Source organism: Protopterus annectens, chromosome 14.part0, assembly GCF_019279795.1.
Source record: "Protopterus annectens isolate FY-2018-M chromosome 14.part0, PAN1.0, whole genome shotgun sequence".
NCBI classification, from domain to species: domain Eukaryota; kingdom Metazoa; phylum Chordata; order Ceratodontiformes; family Protopteridae; genus Protopterus; species Protopterus annectens.
In genome coordinates this window covers 769,418,104-769,438,601 of record NC_056748.1, presented here as the reverse complement: position 1 = coordinate 769,438,601, position 20,498 = coordinate 769,418,104, and the positions used below count along the sequence as shown (strand labels likewise).

At 44.9% G+C, this 20,498-nt stretch overlaps 1 protein-coding gene across 1 annotated transcript in view; it reads left to right on the top strand.

The window, feature by feature from the left end:
• GLUD1 (glutamate dehydrogenase 1) overlaps positions 1-20,498 on the top strand; it is a 563,305-nt gene that overhangs the window by 534,706 nt on the left and 8,101 nt on the right. The window lies entirely within an intron of this gene.

Here is a 20,498-nt window from a genome sequence, read left to right as displayed (position 1 = left end):
CTTGTTGAATCGCTTTTAGAACAAGGATAAACAGGAAGAAAACTATCATTTCTAAACTGTGCACCATTTCCAGTAACACTTTGTCTCTTAGAATTTAAGCTGTCTTGAGGACCCTAGGGGGATAGTAGGAGTTAAGAAAAGAGTCCTCAACTGCTTGAGAATAGGTGATGCATGCAAGTGTGTGTGCATGGACCCATGTGTGTATGATTAAGTTGAGTACATTAACACGAAGTGTACGTTATTTGATTGTGTGGAAATTAAGAAGGAAGTCGTTATAATTAAGAAGAGTTTATATGCAGATAAGGTAGAAGTGAAGTGTTACAATGGTGAGAAAAGTGGAAAAGAAATGTGTTTGCATGTGCTTAATAGGACTGAAAATGTGGAAAGGAATTGGTGGAAGAAGGTTGAAAGCTGAGCAAAGTTAGAGGAGTAGATTATGGAGAGTAGTGTGGTAGAAGAGATAAATGTGGGAATATCTGTTTGACTATAGTGGTATATAGTGTATTAAGAGGGGGAAATAAAAACTAATGGGAGAGGGTAGAAAGGTGTGTAAAGTTGGAGAGGCATATAAGGAGGATAATGTGGGAGAAACAGAAAAGAGGTAATATGGGGGGAGTAGTAAAAGTATAGTAGTATGTAGTAGGTTAGGGGAAGATGAGAAGCGAAAGCTAAAGAAAGGGTAGGCGTATTTCTTTATATGTTAAAAATTGGCAGTGGCAAATGTATTGAGGAGATTTTATTTATTTTCTTGAACATTGTTTGATGCAGTTACAGTTACAAGGCCATTTTATAATTGTTTTAAGTTTCACTAAAAAAGTGTTGTTAGGCTCAGCTCTAAGGTCCAGAGGGATGTAGTTCTAAAAGCTGGCAACATTAGAGGTAAATAGAGAGAGCTTCTAAAGTGTCTGGGGGGGGGGGGGTTGGAGATGGCTATTCAAGTTACATACTGTGAGCTGGTATCTCTGCCTGACAAGTGTTTAATGATCAAATGATTACTAGCTGTGCATTTGTTTAGTGTGTATAAAATGTGCAGTACTGATTCTGCTTATTGAGAGCTGTACAATGCTGCGTTTTGTTGTATAGCCCTGTTGAATATTTTGCTGTTATATTATAGTTATTTTCTAATTTAGGTTTTTTTTTTTTTAAGATTAGTTAGAATACTGTCCAAAGTTTTTAGTTTGTTTTAGTAGTTGTATATAATTAATGTATTTGAAGTAGTTCACTTCATTTGATCTTCAGCCTGTGGGTCTCTGACCCATATCGGATCTGACACGGCCACATTTTCCTGCTACGACTCCTAGATGCATGCTCTCCTCTCCCTACCCATAATGCCCCCAGTCTCCTTTCAGATCTCGTTTGCCTCCATAGCGGTAGCAATGTGGTCCGAGCTCATGTTTTGTTGTGGGTAATCCGTTTAAGAATTTGTGAATTTCTTCCTTTCAAACCTTTCCTGTACCTTCTCGGGTTTTTCCATAGTTTATCCTTCTCATAGGCTTTTCTCTTCCTCCCTCTTTCCTCTAGAGTGTGTGTGTATCAGCTTAGATCTTGTTCTGGCATGGCAGACCCCCCCCCCCCCAAACCTGGATTTAAGAGATGCACAGAGTGTGGCCATAAGCTTTCCCCAGCTGATGGCCACACTCTGTGTGTGGTTTGTTTGGGGGTGGCTCTCCGCCAGTCCCACTGTCCTATTTGCACTTTGTTTAACCTCAGAGCTCTTAAGGACAGGTGGGACAAACTAATCGTGAAGGGCCTTTTGCCTTCCACAACGGGGACGGACATCCCTTCTTCTCCTGCTAAATCAGCAGGGGCTGCCGCTTCTTTTTCCCCTTCCTCTGCCTCAGGAACTCTCCCTCCTACCAAGAGGTCCGGGGAAGGGGATAAGGTCATGAAAGACCGGCCTCGCAAGCGCTCCTCCGACCGCTTGTCCGAGGCCAGCCCTCTGCCAAAGACCAAGCCTGTTTCCGGGTCTGCTTCACCTTGGCTCCAATCCCAGAGTTTTTTTCCCAAGCCTGAGGTTCCAATAAGCCGGTAGCCCCGTAGGCCTTCCCCTCACCGGCTACCCAGGCCCACTTTAGCAACGTCCTCCTGCTCCACCCGGAGCCTTTCTGTAGTCGAGATGGACAAGATGATGCGGAGATTTATCCGCACTCAAATTTTGATGGGAGCAGATTTAAGGAAGTCACAGAATCGACCTCGGGGTCCATGTCAGCAGAGGACAGGAAGAAGTTCGCATGAATGGGCCACCCTCAAATCTGTTGCCAATACATCCATGCGTTTGCTCTCTAATGCCACGGAGGGAGACGCACGGGCAGCAGGTTCAGGCATTGGTATTCGGCGCCACGCCTGGCTCAGCTTATGCATATTCTCGGAGCCCTTCAAGGCGTCTTTCACCAAAGCCCCTTATGATGGTTCTTCCCTCTTTGGGAAGACGGTCAGAGAGACTCTAGTCCAGAGCGAGACGGATGGGATGACACTGTCTGCCGTCTGAGTCCGCTTCTCTCCACCTCAAAGGTCCTTTTCCAGGAACCAGCGAGGTCAGAAGATGATGTGGTTCCGCAAATCTCAGGTTTTTCCTGGGATGCTCAGGACTCAACTTTCTCCAGAGGCAGAGGGCGGATATGATGGATGCCACCCTAGAGGCAGAGGGGGGGTCCTAGGAATTCCAGGTCCCAAGAATCGTTCTCTGACAGACCTGGACAGCAACCCTGACTGATTGCCCAGCTGTCCCTCTCTGGAGGCAGTCGGGGGTTGTCTGTCGCTCCACCCACTAGCATAAAAGTCCATCACAACAGATCAGTGGATATTGCAAGTCATATCCAGTGGCTATTTTGTCCCTTTCAGGGACTCACCCCCTTCCAACAAAATCCTCCCAGGTGTTCCACCCACGCAGCGGGAGGAAGCAGCAGTGCAGCTACAATCACTGCTAAGAAAACAAGTCATCCAACCAGTTCCCCAAGACCAATCCGGGTCCTGGGTGTACTCCAGGTTCTTTTTAGTGCCAAAAAAGACTGCGGTCCTCAGACCAATTTTGGATCTGTCCCAGATGAACCTGTCAGTAACCAAGACAAAATTCCAGATGGTCACGATCCAGTCCATCCTGCCTTTTCTGCAGGAAAAAGACTGGATGTGCCTGATAGATTTCCAGGATGCATGCTATCACATCAAAATGCACAGGCACTCTCGGAGGTTCCTCCGCTTCCGGCTGGGAGACGGTCATTACCAATTTCGAGCTCTCCCCTTCAGTCTCACCACCACAGCCCCCCAGGTGTTCACCAAGGTTATGGCAGTGGTAACGGCTCACCTGAGGCCTTAGGGCATTTTTTTCGTACCTGGGCAATTGGTTTCTTACCGCCCCTTCAGAGCATCTGCTATGTCAAGCCAGGGACTCCTTTCTTCTGTTAGCCGACAAGTTAGGCATTACTATCAGTTGGAACAAGTCAGCTCTTCACCCGGTCCCGGCTGGACACAATACAGTCAAAGATGTTCCTCACTTCAGACAGGATGCGTACCTTGAGAATTCACATATTATACATTCTCCAAACCCAATCACCCACAGCCGAAACCGTCTTAAGAGCCTTAGGCTCTGACACAGCCACAATAAATCTTCTTCCCATGGCACACTTCCACATGTCTACAGTGGACTTTAGCGGTACAGTGGTCTCTGTTAGACCTCCCCTTATCCTTCCCAGTGAAGATCTCAGAGGCATGCAAAAGCTCCCTTTGATGGTGGATTCATTCCCCGGATCTCCACGAAGGACGACCCTTTCAACCTCCTCCACCCCCAAACCGCAGTGACCATGGACGGGGGTGGCATTGCTCAGGGAGGACGGTCCAAGGCACATGGTCCCGTCACGAGACCTATTTGCACATCAACATCCTGGAGATGAGAGCGGTTCTTCTCATGTTGCAAGCCCTACATGCTCATCTTCCTCTGGGAACGATTGCAATTCAGACAGACAGCATGTCAGTGGTCTGGTGTATCAACAAGCAGGGGGGGGGGATCTTGCCCATTATTCTGAGATGCCATGAGTGTGTGGAAATGGGTGATCTCCACCAGCCGTTTTCTGGTGGCAACACACATCCTGGGACTGTCCAACATCTTTGTGGACAGGCTCAGCAGATCCATTCTGATGCCCTGCGAGTGGTCTCTGAATCAGTCAGTAGCGGAACAGATGTTCCTAAAGTGGGGTCTCCCTTGCTGTGATCTCTTCGCATCTCCTAACACGAAATGCAGCAAGTTTTTTGCTCTGAACTCCCCTCCCGTTAAAGCCCCCAGAGATGCTCTAATTCATGCTTGGCCTACCGGGCTCCTTTATGTATATCCCCCTCATCTCCTCATGCCGAAGTTTTTGCAGAAAGCCCGAAGGCTGGGGAGCACTGTGATCCTCATTGCCCCATTCAGGCCTTGACTGGTTTGGTTTCCCTTACTCTGGCTTCATCTAGTTGTCCCTCCATGGACTTTGGATCCAGTCCCGGATCTGCTCTCTCATCCCCCGGGGATCCCTCATCCAGACCTGGACAGTCTGAAGTTCACGGCTTGGCTGCTCTGGTTCCCATAATTCTTAGGACTCCTGGTTTGTCTTCCCCGGTTAAATCCATTCTGGAAGCAGCTCACAGGTCATCCACTAGAAAATCTATCGCATTAAATTCACTGCACCACTTCCAGCAGTTCTAGACTTTTTAGCTAGCATTTTTCATCAAGGCGCTAGTTCTTCTACGGTGAAAGTCCAGCTAGCCACAATTTCTAATTTTCATGCTGAGGTGGATATGTCTTCTTTAGTTTCTTCAAAAATTTGTAAGACCATTCTTAAAGGTGTCTTCCTCCTCAGACCTCCAGTGTAGGATCCCATTCCTCAGTGGGACCTCACTTTGTTGTTGCAGGCATTGGTTTTCCCTCATTTTGAACCTGCAGCCTCTGTGTTTCTGCAATTTTTGACCTGGAAAGCTGCTTTTCTGGTTGCCATTACATCTGCTAGAAGGTTGTCTGAACTCCAAGCTCTTTCCATCAAAGTCCCTTATATGATCTTTCACAAAGGTAGTCTCGCTACGTACTAATCCAGTTGTGAGTTCTACAGCTTAGTAAAGGCAATCTGTGTTTATTTGAAGCTCAGTAATATCATGGCATGTACATATTGGGTTACTTCCCCTATGTCCACATTTATATGGTTATTGGCAAAGATGTTAAAGTGAAGTAGTCCTGGGATAGACCCTTGAGGAACACCTACAGTACTGGGGATGAATGAAGAGCGATTATCTCACCAGATAACTGCATGTGATCATTGAGATAACTCTTAAACCAGCTGAGGGAGACCTGGACTAGCTGTTTTGAGTTGGGCAAGTCTGTTTAATAGTATGTTGTGGTTGACAGTGTGAGGAGCTTTTGAGGGAATCTAACTAAGCAGGGTATGATAGCTGAATTTGTTTGTACTGTGTTTTGTTTGAAAGTAATGCAGTGTCTGAGATAAGTTATGGTTGGTTAGGTAGTGCTGGGAGGAGTTTCTGTGTATATTTTCCAGAAGTTTGGATAGAGGAGATAGTATTTTATAGGATGGAAGTTTGAAATGGAATAGTCTTTTCCATCTTTGTGGACAGGTGTAATGAAACGTGTTTTGAAATTTTTGTGATGTAATGTTCCTGTATTGAGCTGTTGATGAGAATTGTTTTTGGATAGGTTATTCATGAAGGGCTTGCCTGAGATATTCTAGAGGGAGTTGGTCAGAGGCTAGGGTTTAGTTTTTGTGTGATTTTTTTAAAGTGGGTAGAGATGGTTAGTAAATAAAATTGCCCTTGGAAGAAGTTAGTGTCTGTGGTAGCAGTGTTTGGTTGCTGAATTATGGTAGAGTCATAATTGGTGTGGAATAACCATTCTGTTGAGTTAGTAAGGTGGGAGCCTGGATGAAATATTCATTTGTTTTTCAGGGTATATTATAGACTAGTGAGATAAAGGGTTCTATTGTGATTTACCTGGTTTCAGTAGTTTATTAATATTGTTCCAGAAGAGTTTAGAATTTCTTGTATTTAAAGATTGTTGTATTTATTTAACATTTGTTTACCAGGAAAGTACAACTGGACACTGGTCCTTTTTCAGCAGAGGCTCGGGGAGAAAAGCTCCACAAATAACATTAACACATCACTAGTAACATTTCCATACAGTTAGTCTTTAGGTTGAGTTAACACAGTACAGTATTTAAAATTCAAGTAGCAATATTTAGCATGTGACATAAAATCTTATAATAGTACATACAATAGTAGTAGTTTCATCATTAGTAGTTTTTACATTAAAGCAACATTTTAGTTAACAGAAGGGTGAGTTTCGATATGATTGAGAGATGAGGAGAGGAGTTTGGGATGGAAGTGAGAATGTTAGGGTCAGAAGGAGATGGAGTGAAGAAAAAGGAGGGGTTTATAGTATTAACCTGGAGTAACACAGTTGCAGAGCCATGAGTTTGACATGATTGTAAGGATTCATGTGTGGACGCAATAGCTGTGAGCATAGGGGAAGTTTATTCCATTGTTTAGCTATTGAATTAGAGTAGAGGGATGTAACGGCAGCATTATGTTCTTTAGTTACTGTGAGGAGAGGTTTATTGTTTGAGCGAAGGTTTCTTGTACAAGAATACAGAGTTATCAGGCCTTGTAGGGAAGGGGTTTTGTCAGAGTGATATAGGATTTTATGTGGCAGGATAAGTTGATTCTATAGAAGTAGGTGGGGAAGTTCAAGCCAGTTGAGCTGTTTGAGAGCTATACAGTGGTGTGATCTTTAAGAACTATTTGTATCGAATTTAGCAATTTTATTGTAGCAGGCTGCTAGTTTGTTTAAATCAGCTTTTCTTAGGTTGCTGAGGATTGGAGAGGCATATAGTAGTGTAGAGATGAGATGTGTGCATGCAAGGGTGGCCCTGCTGGAGTTTGTGAATTGTTTATTTCTATATAGAGTACCTAGTATTTTATGGCCTTTCTTTATGGCGATTGAGATATGGATATCAAATTTCACGTTACTGTCAATCATAACCCCAAGAAGCTTAGTGTGGGTAACCGGAGATATGATAGTTTTGTTTTGGACATGATGTTAAAGGAGAGGTTAGGATCAGTTTGATGAGTAGGTTGGAAGTTGTTTGGTTTTATTTGGGTTGAGTATTAGCTGATGGTCCGGAAGCGATGATTCGACAGAGAGAAAGGAAGTTTTCAGTTTTCTGGTGTAGTTCCTGGAGAGAAAAGGAGGGGCAGACAAATGTGGAGTCATCAGCCTACTGGCTGATGGAGAAGTGGGAGGGTAGAAGTGTGCAGGTTGTTGGTAAATATAGTAAACTGCAAAAGACCAAAAATGGAGCCTTGTGGGACCCCTGTTGTAACCGGGAGTAGAGGTGATAATACCTGGTAGGGTAATAGACCCTCCCTTGTACATTCCTTTTGCTGGTTAAATCTGTCTGTCTCTCTCATTCTTTTCTGAACTCCTTCCTTGCTGTATTACCCCTAGTTGCCTGCCTCTCCTCACTTGCCTTCTACCATCTTTTATTCCCTACCTCCCCCCGCATACATTTTTATACACCTTCCTTCATTTGTGCCCATTACCTGCACTCTGTTCCCCACTCCACCCCTGAATGGCCAAGATAAAAAAAAAGTGCGACAGGAAAATTCATTATTAGCTATGATGATCTTAACTTTCTTTTCTGTTGCACCGCTGTCTCTCTTCCATTGAATGCGCACAGTACTCTGTTTTCTCCAGCTGGCATATGTATGATTTCTTGTTACTTTTGGGTACAGTTTAATGTGAAATTGATAGGTTACATATCTTGCTCACAAGCACAACGATCTACTTGATTATGAATATTTTTTTAGGTCAGTTTCGATAGCAGTTGCTTCAGCCTTCGCTTTTGAAATCAGTGTAGCACATACATTAGAGAGAAAGAGAGTTTGATTGTTGAATTACAAGTCTGTATGAGCCTAGCACTGAGCTGCATACTGCCATTTCCAAGGATGATGCCACAGTGCCAACAAAGGATAATTGACTTTACTAGTTATTTATTTATTTATTTATTGCATTTGTTTTCCGGGAAAGTCCACTGGGCCAACATGATCCCATTTTCAGTGGAGGCCCAGGGAGAAAAGCTCCATACAAGTAAATGAAGTTTACATTTTTAAACAAATATAAATGTAGAATTTCTTTGGCAGATTCAACGAATTAAACATAAATTTACAATCATATTTAGGCCATAGTAGTTGCATGAAGAGGAGGCAAACATTTCATATATACAAGTATTAACATTCGCGCAAGTGTAGTGGAGGGAAACTTTTCATATATACAAGTATTAATACTCGTACAAGTGTATTGGAGCAACAGTATTAGGTAAGGCAGTAGAACTAGTTATGTTGACTACATATTAGCCTCCAGTAAGTGGGAGTGATAAGAAGGGAGAAGGGGGAAGAAACTGATGTTATTTTTGACATGGGCATAACCAGCAGGAAGAGAGATGTTATCTAAGGGAATTTTTTTTTTTTTTTTTTTATATATATATATATATATATATATATAGAGAGAGAGAGCAGGGGTTGGGATTGAGGTTTTTGAGGTAGGGAGGTTATTCCAAAGTTTGGAGATTGTGAAGGAATGGAGCATTTGACCATCTGGGAGTTGGGGTTTTTCAAACTTCAGTAGAATTTTTTCTGATCTAAGGGGTCTGTGTGGATGATGCAGAGTTAATATGGAGGAGAGCGATGGACAGGCTTTTGGTCTGTATATTATTTTATGAGCTGTAGTTAAATGGAGATAGTTGAAATGGAGTGGGAGTTCTAGCCAGTTAAGTTGATGCATATAGGAACAGTGATGAGAAGAGGATTTAGCATTTGTTGCAATCTGGGTACTTTATTGTAGCATATGTCATGCTTAGTTTTAAGTGAAGATTGTAGGTTTGTGAGGATGGGAGCACCATATATGAGGGATGGGAGAAGATAGGCTGAGACTAGAGTATTTTTAGCATTATTATTCAGGTAATAGCTATGTCTATAGAGGGTGCCTAGTTTCTGGTGAGCTTTTTAATGTGGAGATTGAATGTTAGGGATTCATCAGTAGTGACTCCTAGCAGAGACTACTACAGATTGCTGCACAGTGATCTGTCTAGCTGACAAGGCATCCTCTGATCCCACACTGATGGATTGCATATCAGCATAACAAATAGCATCAGTATACCCATTCTAAGGACATAAACCTCACCAAAGACATAAAAAGGACATGTTGGAATAACAAGTGTCTGAAAGATTACCCCATTCTGTGCAACAGTCTTACCATCCATGTGAAGCAAAGCTCAGTCCTTACCATATTCAAATGTAACTTTGATTTCCCATACATTGGTCAGAGATTTACCCCTGGTTTGGCTGAAGAAAATGGCGTCGGCTGCATCTTTTATACCCCTGGCGCACTGACGTCAGGGAAGAGGTGACAGCAACCGACGCCGGACCAGGACTTTGGAATTCAGGCCGACTGCGAGTAGCTTGCCAGCAGGATAACCCCAGTGTAATGACTGCAACAGTGAATACACTCGAACATCTACATTTATGGTAGGTACACAACTGTACTTTTTCTGTCTTATACTTTGCCCAGTCTGAGTTCCCTGCTTTAGAAGTCTATTCCTTGGCTTGCCTATGGAGTAATCTCCAGTCTCCATGGTACTGCCTTCTCCTACATGTAAAAAGAGTAATGTTACAAATGAGTCTTCGGCTGTCAGGACGGCTCCTGTTCTGTATCCGCTGCTGGTGGGTGACTCTGCTGTAGCCACTAGTTCCTCAGACTGTCTGTCTTTTTCCCCTGTCCTCTTGGTGTCAGTTTTTCAGCTACCAAAGATCAGGGGACAGACGTTTCTTCTGCTGCTTTAGGGATACTCAGAAGACAAGGGAAGTACACTTTTATCAGTGTCTGAGAGATGGCCAGGTTAAAGATCTTCACTTAGTTGTTGGGCAGGACAAGAGGAAGCTGGTAGCACTGTGCCTTATGAGTCATTCTTTTTTCAGGGTGAGTGTGCTTAGTGATTTAAAAAAAAAAAACTTTCAAGGTTGTGTTTCTATTTCTATGGACAGGGCAAATTTATTGGGATTTGACAGGGAACTTGTTAATGCTTGAAGAATCGGAAGGTACAGAAAAAGCAAGAACATGAAATTAATTTTTCTCTTTTTTGTTGTGACAGGAAATTTTAGTCTTCAAAAAAGACTTTGCAAAGAGGGTGGTTGTACTTCTTTCTTCTTAGTCTCAGTAATCTGATTTTGAGGAAAGTATATCCTCAGGTTTCCCAGCTGAAGAGATTTCTTTCATTGATACTTTATGTAAGATGAAGATTTTTCAGTGAGACCAGAATGAGGTTCTAGTGGCACAAAAAATGTATTATGGTTTGTTACAGTTAGGAGTGATAGCTACTTTAGGCACCTCTGCCTTGCCTGCCTTAGGGAAGGTTTTTGCACACTGCTTTAAGAAGCCTAAGATCTGATGCTGTCAATTTTACATTCTGTCCTCAACTGATCCCATCCCTCAGTTCCGACTCTGATGTTGCTAAAGCTTGTGGCAACCAAGAACTCTGAGCTTCTCCCTCACCCATAATGTGCCAACCCTAATTTGTATCCGATCTCGTTTTGTCACTCTCAGCATACAATGTGGTTTTCCTCAAGTCTTGAACACTTAGATAAGTTCTCTTGGATTCCTAAAGTTTTCATATTCCCCTTACCCATCATACAGTTAGTACCTTCTAAACTACTGTCGTTAGTAGTTTTTCTTTTCTTTTTTTACTTTAGTACTGAGCATACCTCTTAGATATTATTGCTAGTATTTATTATATTTATACACTTGGTGTAGATTATTTCTCTACCATTGTTTGTAGTTTTTTTTTCTGCTTCTCTTTCCAAAAAAAAAAAAAAAATTTTTCTTTATTCTTAATTTTTTGCTTTCTGATATTTGGCTGTGGTGAAAAAAAGGCCCGCTGGGTTTAAAAAAAGTGTTAAATGTGGGTGTAAACTTCTGTATCAGATGCCCACACTGTGTATTGTCTGGAACCACTTCATCTCCCAGAAGGTTGCTCTATTTGGTATGGATTCAACCCCAGGTTGTTGAACCTAAACTCAAGCGCATCTTAAAGGGCCTGTTACTCTCAGCCTTTGGAGAGGCTGTATCTGGAGATCAATCACCTAAAACAAAACAATCAAAAATCTTGTTTCCCAAATGTTGTAAATCTTCCACAGTTTTGGAACCATCTAAGAAGAGAGCCAAGATGGATCCAACCTCTCCCTCTGACCTGAAAAAGAAAAAATGGTAGACTCTACTTCCTCGGATCCAAGGAAAAACCTATAGGGTCTGACCACTTCCAGTCCAACTGGTTCAATTCACCTACCCAGAACAAGATATTTTCCTTCTGTGGATCCAGTGCCCTCAAAGGTACCTTTATCGGACAGACCTAGGTCCCCCTTCTATTGTTTCCACTCTTTTCTTCATGTTTAACTGTTGCAGTCATCACCTGTGGGTTATCCCTGCTATGGTAGCCCTTGGCCGGCCCGAATATGAGAGTCGATGTTTTTCTGCGTTGGTTGCTGTCGCCTGTAGTCTGACGTCAGGTAGTCAATGCTATAAAGTAAGGCAGCCGACACCATTACATCAGTCTTTCTTGCACTGGAGCCCGTAGCAGAAGCAGTTCACAAGTGTGCTGGTCGGTCACTATCAGAGTTTGACTTTCAGCTGAAAACGTCTAAAGCTAAGTACCCTATTGGGGATCCTTTTTACTTGCACTAACCGATGTCCGAAAAAGTTAATTGTCTCACCTGTGGAAAGCAGATCCCACACTGAGACTTCCATTCATTCTGCGTCACTTGTTTAGGCCAAGACCACAACATCCCCAGTTGCCTGTCCTGTGCCCTCTTTAACGCAAGAAACATTCGCCATGGAGCTCTTATTGTAGACAGGTATTTTCATCTTCCATCTTCGCATTCTGAAATGGCGTCAGTCAGCCAGCAAGCAATCTGTGGACATTCTGAAAAAACGCAGAGATAAAGATAGAGACAGACCACACAAGGCTAAGCCTTCCGATGACTCTACGCTAAGCAGGTCATCAGTTCTGTGGAATTCAGTGAAGCGCTTTTGCGCAGCCCCTGATACCCAATTCGATATCCATGCAGTTCTCTACTTGAGACCCTTTCGGAATCCAGTATGCCGCAGAAGTCTTCTTCTTCCAAGCCTTTGGCTGTCTCTGCCTCTGTTGAGTCCAGAGCCGCGATGCAGGCACCAGCTTCCTAGGAGGCCTCTCGCATTACTGAATCTAGACAAAAAACGACGTCTTCTCATACAACTACCATTTCTCTCGGACCTATGGATTCTCTTAGGGCTAGAAGCCAGGCCACTCCTAGAAAATCTGCCTCTAGCCACCATCTTGCTCCTGCTCCTCCACCCCAAGCCCAAATGCTTAAAATGCAGAGGATCTCATTTCCCTTATCAGGGATAGTCAGGCCACAACTTCTAAAAGGAAAAGACACCCTTCCCCAGAAATTGTGACAGAACAGGATTCTGAGGAATCTGACTGTTCAGATTTTGAAGAGGAGCAACAGCCTCTGACTGCTTATGAGGATTCAGATGCAGAGGAATCCTTTCCTTCTGCCTCCCCACCAGAAGACCTTTCCTTTGGGGAAACCCTTCACCCCCTCGGAACATTTCCAATGAGAATCTCAGGATTTCTCCCAGTCTAAGGAAAGACTTGAGAATTTCTGGACCTGTCCCAGCACAGACCCCCGGCCATCCCTCCTATTTTAGAAGCGGTGGATGATGTTTCCATGAATCCAGCTTAGCCCCTGACGCCCTCCCACCTGCTCCCAGTAAACCTAACTGGTATTAGAGTACCGGATTGTCACAAATACCTGTACAGAAATCCTGCTGCAGACCCAGACGTCATTACACAGGGACCAAAAAGTGTGAAGACTAATTCTGCCAAGAATCCTGTTCCTTCTGACGAGGATTCCAGAGCTCTGGACAGATCATGTCAAGTCTAAACTAATTGATGCATACCTGGATAAAGGACCCCTTGTTTGGAGTAAAAGCAGAAGTGCTTAAAAAGATATAAGACAAAGCAAAATCTATGCAAACACTAAAAGATTTCTTTCAGGTTCAACCTCCCAGGTTCAGCAGGAACTTTACCTGTAAGCACTGGTCCTTCCCTGTACCTAGCAGATATACCAAGGTAAGCCCTGCAGGGGCAAAAATCCCAGGCTCCTATCCCAGAGGCAGCATAGAACCAAACAGTAGACCACTTCCGCCCCAAAGGCAAGGAGTTCTAAGCCACCCTTCTATGGCAAAAATTCAGTGACTCCCTCTCCCTGCCTTTCACTCATCAAAAGCTAGGAGGAAGCCTCTCCCTGTGCAAAGAAAATTGGCTTCCTGTAACAGAGGATCAATGGGTCTTGAGAGAATTTGTATCCCAGAAAAATTATTTTTAACAAATTCCCAATTTCAAGAGGGTACCCAGACTTGCCTCCAAATCAGTGGGCAGAGGCATTGAAAGAGATGCAAACACTCATATCCTAGGGGGCAGTAGAACCTGTCCCCTCAGATCAAACAGGCAAATACTTTTATTCCAGACTATTCCATTTTCCCAGAAAAGAGGGCACTTGGTGCCCCATCCTGGATCTATCCATTGTGAACACCTCCCTGGTGGTCCCCAAATTCAAAATGCTAACTTTGCAGCAGCTGCTACCTATGCTAACAAAAAAATGCTTGGCTAGTACTCCTAGACCTAAAAGATGCCTACTTCCACATCCCCATAAGGGAATCCTGCAGGAAATTCCTGCACTTCAGAGCAGGCTCACAACACTTTCAGTTCTCTGCGCTACCCTTTGGCTTATCTACTGCACCCAGAGTATTCACCAAATGCTTAGCCCTGGCCATATCATTTTGTAGACAAAGAAATATACAGATTTTCCCTTATCTGGACGACTGCCTCATTCAGGCAGAGTGCAAAGAAAAGCTGCTCCAGGACCTTCTCTTTGTCAAAACCCTCCTAACTTCTCTAGGGTTCACCATCAACGAGAAGAAATCAAAGCAAACACCCTCCAGGAAGATCATTTTCTTGGGAGCACTGCTGGACACAGCATCCCAAATGGCCTTCCTGTCCCCAGAAAAGCAGAGCTTCCTGTCTCTCTACTTTACCCAGCTGTCTTCCAGAGGTCACCTCACTGAGAGGAAGTTCCTGTAAGCCTTGGGGTACATTGCATCTTGCATCCTCCTAATTCCTCTGGCCAGGCTTCATATGAGGAAACTTCAGTGGTATCTAAAGAGCCTTTTGTGTCAGCACACTCTGCCTCTAAAGACCTCTCTCCCACTGATCCCCTGTATAAGGGACGAGTTTTTCTGGTGGGCAGGGGCCTGTGCCAAGAACAAGGGTCTTCCCTTCATCCTCCACCCTCCACCCTTCCAGGCAGACCATCACCACCGACACCTCAGACATTGCTTGGGGCACTCACTTAGCAGGCAGGTGCACCCAAGGTCTTTGGGATGCCCAGCACCTTCCCTTACACATCAATCAGAAGGAAATGATGGCAGTACAAAAGGCTCTGACATTCTTCAAACCCCATCTCAGACTAGAGGTTCTCCTTATCAAAACAGACAACACCACAGTAATGTGGTATATCAGCAAACGGGGAGGGACCCAATATTACCCTCTGTGCAGGCTAGCCATGAACATGTGGCTGACAGCCACCTCCATGGGTCTACACCTAATTGCCCAATACCTGCTAGGGTCAACAACACTCTGGCAGATGACCTAAGCATAGACTTACTGGACCCCCACAAATGGCAGCTCCACAGAAAAATCTTTCTGTAAGTCGTGGGGAACTCCGGAGGTGAATCTCTTGCACCTCAACAACCAACTGGAAAAATTCTGTACCAGGGAGTATCACCACCTACCATGGAAGGTGGATGCCTTTACCTTCCCCTGGAGCTCGCTCTTTGTGTACGCATTCCCCTCCTCTGCCTCTCATTCCCAAGGTACTGATCAAAATAAGGGAGGAAAGACCAAAGGCCATCCTCATTGCCCCAGATTGGCCCAGACAGCATTGGTACCCCTTACTCCGCAGTCTGACTTTACAGCCCCCCAGGCAGCTTTCCCTGATCTCAGACCTCTTGACCCAGGTGGAGGGGGAAATGCTGCACCCAGACTAGCGGGCTGTCAATCTGTCAGCATGGTTAATACTTTAAAAGCAAACAAGGGGTCCCCTTTAAGCAAACCGGTCCTATATATTGTCGCAGAGGCCAGAAGGCCCAGCACCAGAAAATCTTACGCAGGGAAATGGAAAAGATTCTGCTCCTGGAGTCAGTCCAGAGGGGCCAATACCTCATAACCATCTATCCCTCTTATCTTGGACTATTTAGCTGAGTTACTCAATAGTGGCCTCTCCTTCTCTTCTATTAAAAGCCATGCCTCCGCCATTTCAGCTCATTTCGATTCAGACCAGCTCCTCTTCTCACATCCTTTGATTAAACAATTCCTCAGAGGGGCTTCTAATATCAGACCTCCCAGAAGGCCACCCACACCAGCCTGGGACCTGTATTATGTTTTAGAAAAGCTAACCTTGCCTCTGTTCGAACCTGCTGCTTCAGCAGAATTGAAATACCTCTCCTGGAAGACTGCTTTCCTACTAGCCATCACCTCAGCCAGAAGGGTTTCGGAGCTTCAGGCACTCATGGACATTGAGCCCTTTATCATTTTCTATGCAGACAGGGTCTCCCTGAAGACCACCCCCTCCTTTATGCCCATGGTGGTATTAGCTGTGACCCTCAACCAAGCTATACATCTACCCACCTTCTTTCCCAACCCTCAGAACAAGGGGGAAAGAATTCTGCACTCACTAGATGTGCACAGAAAGCTCAGATACTACCTGGTTCAGGAAAACAGACAAGCTTCTTATCAGCTTTGCCCCAGGGGCAGAAGAAAAGCCCATTTCCAAGCAAACCATTTCCAAATGGATATCACACTGTATCCATTTCTGCTACAGACTACATGGGAACCCCCCCCCCCAAAGTCTGCTCATACCCATTCCACTAGGGCAGCCTCCACTTCCACAGCATTCCTTGGAGTCCCCACCAGGGACATTTTGGAAGCTGCCACCTGGACATCTGTCCATACCTTTACAAAGCATTACCACCTACCTCTTTTCTCTGTCTAGGGTGGGGTTTTCCTCTGCAGGGCTTGCTGACCCATGTCTAGGGCTCTAACCTACCCTTCCACCGCTCACCTCAGCTTTGGGAATCCTCCCACAGGTAATGACTGCAGCAGTGAAACACGAAGAACATAGTACAGTTGTGTACACTTACCATAAATGTAGATGTTCGAGTGTATTCACTGTTGCAGTCCTGGTTTCCCTCCCTCCTTCCCCCTTTATATCCTCTTCCCTCAGGGGACATAAGCTTCCCATGGTGGCTTTTAGCCACCAGGACCATTTTACCATATTTCCTTGTGCTTCTGACAGGTTAGGGCAAGGAAAACTGATGTAATGGTGTCGGCTGCCTTGCTTTATAGCACTGACGACTTGACGTCAGACTACAGGTGACAGCAGCTAATGCAGAAAAACATTGACTCTGTATTTGGGCCAGCCGAGGGCTACCACAGCAGGAATAACCCACAGGTGATGACTGTAACAGTGAATACACTCTGTCTACATTTATGGCAAGTGTACACAACTGTACTTTCTTCTAGAAGTTTGAAGAGTTGGAAAGAATGGTGAGGGAGATTCTCTCAGCATAGGCTCAGATGGGTGATTTACGGGCTTAACCTCTTCTAGTCAGGAGGTCCATTGGTCTACTACACTCCCTCTACAAGTTTCTACTCTGACTCCGTCAGCTGTCTGAGTCATTGGATCTGAGCCTTCTAGGCCCATTGGGCTCTGATCCAACAATAGTAGTTATCTTTGAATCCAAACCTTACTCTTGAGTGCTCTGATTCTGTTGGATCCTGAGAACTCTTGGAACAAAAGTTTCTCTGTTGGATCTGAGCTGTTGGTCGATGCCAAAGCTTTCGGAGCAGTCTCTGTGCCTTGGAGCCTCAGCACTGGATATCTCGGCTCCGGCTTCCACCTCGGGGGGGATCCCTTTCAGACTGGGGGATGACCATGGTCCAAAAGTTTCTCTTCATATCTGAGAACTTCCCTTTCTCTGGAGCAGTCTGCCTTTTGAAGCTGTGAAGAGAGTTTTATCTGCCTCGGAAAAGCCCTGTTCCATCTCCTTCTGATCCTAAGTTTTCTACCTTGATGTCTCTGTGCTCAGAGCCTCATCAGTCTTTGCCACAGGGACAGCCAGTCCAAAACCCCCAGGCTTCTCAACAGGCTATCTCGATTTCTTCGGATACCTCCGCAGAGCATCCCACTAAGGAGGTCCCTTGAAGATGTGTAAGAGGAGTTAGTTGACTCCCCAGAGGAGTCAGTCACCAAAGATGCAGACTTCAGTGAAAGTGAAGGGTCCCCATGGTCACTTCCTGAAGACGTCTCATTTGGAGACATCCTCAAGATCCTTAAACAGAGAGGTGGCTGGACTCCCAGTAACCCTTCATCTGAGGAGTCTGTATTACTTGAGGCTTCAGTACTGTCCATCTACCTCCTGGGTTACTCCGCCTGCTAATGAGCTTATTAAATTAGTCTCTCAACAGGCATGGAAAGAACCCGATACAGTTGAGCCAATACCTAGGAGACCAGACAAGATTATGGCACCACCTTTGGACAAGCAGTTTTGCGGGTAAGGATGCCCCCATTGATACCATGGTCGTGGCGGAGTTCACCAAAAAGGAACTTGCCAAGGAGAGTTCCACTGCTCATCCCCCTAACAGGGAGTTGAGGACGATGGACAGGTTTGGGAAGTGTGTCTATACTTCAGCGACCCTTGCCTTAAGGGTACTGAATTACTTGGCACAGTTTACAAGATTACAGGGGGGGGGTTGACTAAAGAACTATCAAATACCCTGTCTGGAGCCATTTCTGCAGAGGTCCAATCATCTGTGACTTCTCAGTTGGCTGCCCTGCAATATGTTTCCAATTCTTCCATGAGGATTATTTCCCATGTAGCCAAAGGAACCTCAAGAGCAGTGGTATTCATGTATTGCTATCAGGAGACATGCCTGGATGTGCTTGTGATTTTGCGGAGCCCTTCAAGTTGTGGTTCATCAATGCTCCTTTTGATGACACTTTTGTTTGGTCCCAAGGTGTTATTCATGTATTGCTATCAGGAGACATGCCTGGATGTGCTTGTGATTTTGCGGAGCCCTTCAAGTTGTGGTTCATCAATGCTCCTTTTGATGACACTTTTGTTTGGTCCCAAGGTGAAGGACACATCATCCAGGTGCGAGAAGGATAAAAAGACCATACTTCCATCGGCGTACATTTTTCGACCCCTCAAAGTTCCCTTTCTAGGAATCAACAAAGGTGGTTGGAAGATGTTCAAGAAATCCCAATGCCCCTTCCAGGACACAAATGGAGGAAGTTCCCATAGAGGCGGGGGGTGGGACTCCAGCGATCACCCCCATGACAGAGGTGGTCCACAAAACCAGCAGTCCAGAGATTAACAGACCCTACCACCGCTCCTAAACGGAAGCCAGATTTACCCATCTCTGGAGGCAATCGGGGGTTGTTTACCCTTGCATCAGAGAGCCTGGCTAGACATATAAAAGATAACTGGGTGCAAAGGATTATTTCTAGAGGTTATATAATTCATGCTCTTTTCCCTTCCAACTCCACTCTCAAGAAAAATCTCCCATGTTCCACCCAATCAGAGGGAACAAGCAGCAATTCAAATACAAAAGCTACTAGAAATGAGTCATCCAAGAGGTCTCAACAGGCCAGATAAAATCTGGAACTTACTCAAGGTTTTTATAGTGCCAAAGAAAACGGGACTTATGACCAATTTTGGATCTCAGCAACTTAAGGCAGTTCGCACCAGGTTTCAGAGGGTCACAGTTCAGTCCATTTTCCCTTTTCTGGACAAGGGCAACTGGATGCATTCGATAGACCTACAGGATGCATACTATCACACAAAGATGAACAGATGATCCAGAAGGCACTTGTGCTTATGGCTGGGAGCCAGTCATTACTAGTTCAGAGTTCTCCCCTTTGGCCTCACCACAGCCCCCAGGGTGTTCACCAAATTTATGGCAGTAGTAGCAGCAGCTCACTTGAGACTGCAAGGATTCTGGGTATTTCCATATCTAGACGACTGGCTCATTACCGCACCAACCAGGGCATCAGTTAATAAGGGCAAGAGAGCAGGTTCTCCAGACGTGTTCTCTTCTGGGGATAACCATAAACTACAAGTCTCAACTGGAACCAACACAGGATTTGGAATTCATAGGAGCGCTGTTTCACACAGTCAGTGATAGCTTCACTGCCCCCCATGTGTTCGAACTAGATCACAGGTCAAAAAAATAAATCTGCATTACCAAGATTTCAGCCCGCTTGGTCCTTCAAGCTCTAGCAGCAATGTCAGCAACAATAACACTAGTACCGTTAGCCAGATTTTACATGTGGATTATACAGTGGATGCTAGCAACACATTGGTTGATACTTTACCAACCCATGTTAGCTCTGACAAGAATTGCTCACAGATGCAAGAGTGATTGTTTCAATCAGATCAGGTACTACAGGCCTGTCCATTCATTCAACCCCCCCCCCCCAGTCCAAGTCCATAGTGATCACAGATGCTTCCCAGTTGGGGTGGGGGGCATTTTCTGGGTAAAACAGTCCAAGGCACTTGGCCTTCCGAAGAGGCCAATTTGCATATTAGTATTCTAGAGATGAGGCAGTGCTCTTAACGTTGCAAGTCCTTCAGGATGCTCTCCCTTCAGGGATGATTGCAATTCATACAGACAATAGGTCAGTAGTTTGGTGCATCAGCAAACAAGCAGGGAACAGATCTTATCCCTTATGTCGAGAAGTGCTAAGTGTGTGGCAATGGGTGTTCTCATCCAACCACTTTCTGCTGGGCAGGTGCGTTCTTCTACCTCATGAGTGGTCTCTCATCAAGAATGTGACTGAAATTATTTTTAGTCAGTGGGGCTAGCCTTGCTATCTTTTGTATCCTCCCCTAAACAACAAATGCAGCAGCTACTTTGTCCTAATCCCTCCATAGGGGGAATCGGCGAGTGATGCTCCACTTCACAGTTGTCCCCCCGGTCTACTTTATACCTATCTACCAATCCTGCTGATTCCAAAATTTCTACAGAAAGCTGCCATGTTGAAGAGCAAAGTCATCCTCATTGCACCCTACTGGCCTCGACAGATTTGATTCCCCTTCTTTTGCCCTCCCTTACTTCAACCTTGGATTCTGGATCCAATTCCATACCTCTTGTCTCACGCGACAGGCATGATCCATCCAGACATATCAAATCTCAGGCTGGCGGCCTGTCTTCTCCAATTCCATTAATAGCCAGACAACCTAAGCTGTCTTCCACCATCTGACATGTACTTTTATCTTCACATAAACATTCACCACATAAACTCTGTTC